This window comes from Echinops telfairi, unplaced genomic scaffold (genome assembly GCF_000313985.2).
Source record: "Echinops telfairi isolate 266 unplaced genomic scaffold, ASM31398v2 ScPeMD7_5868;HRSCAF=6743_1, whole genome shotgun sequence".
Classification (NCBI taxonomy): Eukaryota; Metazoa; Chordata; class Mammalia; order Afrosoricida; family Tenrecidae; genus Echinops; species Echinops telfairi.
Genome location: NW_022109768.1, coordinates 4,318,528 through 4,321,182, shown reverse-complemented (window position 1 = coordinate 4,321,182; position 2,655 = coordinate 4,318,528).

The following is a 2,655-nucleotide window of genomic DNA, read 5'->3' as shown; positions in this document are numbered from 1 at the left end:
GAGAATGATGATGGCAACAAATGTACAAATGTGCTTGACACAATGGATGGATGGATGGATTGGGATAAGAATTGTACGAGCCCCCAATAAAATGATTTTTTTAAAAAGAGTGTGAAGGAAAAACTCCACAAGCTCCCCACCCCCACCCCCTTTGGGACCTCCACATTTTTATCTGTAAAATTAAAGGTTCTGCCTTGGTGGCAATCAGATAGGCTGTGGGCTGTTACTCACAAGGTTGGAGGTTCAAACCCACCAGTCGCTCTGCAGGTGACCAGTGAGGTTGTCTGTTCCCATAGAGATTTATAGTCACTCAGAAAGCCTAAGGAACAGTTTTCCTCTATCCTGTTGGGTTGCTAGGAGTCAGCATTTACTTGATGGCAACAGCAATGGGCCCACAATATAAAAACATGGGCTTTGGACCTGGGCAGATTTGAACTAAGAAGCAACTCTACCGTCTGCACTCCTGTGACTCTGGACAATTCATTTCCCCATTTGAAGCCTCAGTTGCATTACCTAAAAAATGGTGGTATCACCTGCTTCCTTGGATAGTTTCGTGTGCAATGAGATCCCGTGAGAGAAGTGTAAAGCAACTTGCCACTGCATTTGTTGTTGCTGTTATCTGAAATCAAGGGAAGGAAACTTGTCTGATCTTGTGCTTTCCCTGGGACCAGGTGCAGAGGGGATCATCAAGAACCACTGGGCTTTCATTGGCTGGTTTTTGGAAGTAGAGTGCCAAATCTTTCTTCCTAATGTATCTTAATTTGGAAGTCCACAGGAATCAGCGGTTTCACAGCAGCACCTGGCCCTCACCGGATAGGCAGGTAGTGGCTACAGGAGAATCCTACCACTGAACCACCACTGAGTCCCAGGGCAGTACTGAGCCCTTCACTAAGCTGCTCAGTAAGGAGCACTGGTAGCAGATGTGTTCGGTAGCTATCCACAAGGTCAAGAGTTTGAACACACCAGCTGTTTCACAGGCGAAAGACAGGGATTTCTACTCCCATGGAGTCACAGTTTGGGAAACTCACAGGGCAGTCCTTCAGGGTCACTATGAGGCTCAGTAGGTGTGTGGTGAGATGCACCTTGGTGTCCTTTCTCGACTTCAGCAGAATAGTGAGTTACAATCCAGGGACTTTATTAAATCCCACTTGTAACAGGAGCAAAACCCCCATTTGGAAAATATATAGAGAAAAGGGCTTTCCTTGAGCAAAACGGTCCTGTGGAAAGTCACAGGGCCCCAGATGGACAAGATGCTAACTGGCTAATTTGACAAACTGGTGTGCTTACTGTGTGAGGCGGCGTGGGCACTGCATCACTCTCGCTCTGCCCACAGTCCCCCCCACACTTCCAGACGACATGTACACTGGAAGGGTGGCTTGTGGACAAACCCCTCTGGCTCTGTTTTTAAAAATTTCCATCTCAAAGAAGTACATTTTATAAAGGTCTGACTTCCAGTGGTCTGACCGTCTTAACAATGAGAATGATAGTCTGGCCTCTACTCCTTGACTAGCTGTATTCCAAACAAACCACAGGCAGGTAAGCCGGGTTTCAAAGGTCACACAGTTCTAATGTCTGGAACCCAGACTTTCCAATGTCAAGTCTGCGATGTACTTGAATCACACTTGGCAGGGCCTCCTCTGACCACAGTTACAGTCTCTGCCCCCAGCGACAAGCCGTCAGCACTTTCAACATCAATACAAACAAAAAAGAAATGAAAAAGGGGGGCGGGTACGGAGGGGGAAGCAGGCCTCCACAGACGAGAAGCCCATTATGAATTCTGTGAACACAACTAGCAACCATCTATAACGGTTAGGGAGAGCTGACCTTCCTACATAAGTAAGATGTAGTAATCCCACTATAAATCAAGAAGAATCTTGCTCATTTAAGGGACTTCCCTGTATATTCATTTCTTGCAATTGCCTATAAATCTATTTTTTTCAAACCAAAGAAAAAAATTAAGCTTTTGTTTCATAGGAAGATACTAACGTTGAGAAAAGGACCACTTTTACAAGAGAAAATACAACAAGCCCCAGACTTGTGTTATCCAAGAAGAAAGGAGCATCTCCCCAACTCCTCCTTTCCTTTCCCTACCTTCCCTCCTTTCTTCCACTGCCTCAGCTGCACTTGGCTTTTCAGAAATAAATTCTATCATCTTATATGACAAGGATTATCGACAAATACCTTGAATTTCCCTCCTTGCCCCCTCCCAGGTAAAACAATAAAAGATTCAGAATCAGATGACTGGTCAAATTAATGATAGTGTTCCCTTCTTTTAGGGAGATAATTCCCCTCTGAATATTAACAATATGCATTTCTTTCTAAAACTGTCATTAAAAATTAATTCACACGTCTGTGAAAAGATCCAATCTTTCTTTATTCCTCAATCACATTTCTATTGCAAAGCCAGACAAGATAGACGTTTTCCTTAGAAAAAAATAAAAGAAGGAACCAGCATTGTGTCGTCAATGAAGCTGATAGTCACCATACTGCTCAAGGTAATATGTTTTTTTATGTTTCTTCTTTTTGAGAATGGCAGCAGGTATTATTTTTCAGAAGTATTCCTTCTCTAACAGAAAAAGGCTGTATTGCTTGTCAGGGACTAGCCTCTCGTCGGTTGATTGTAAGGCCAGCCAAAGAAGAACAGGTAACTCACCA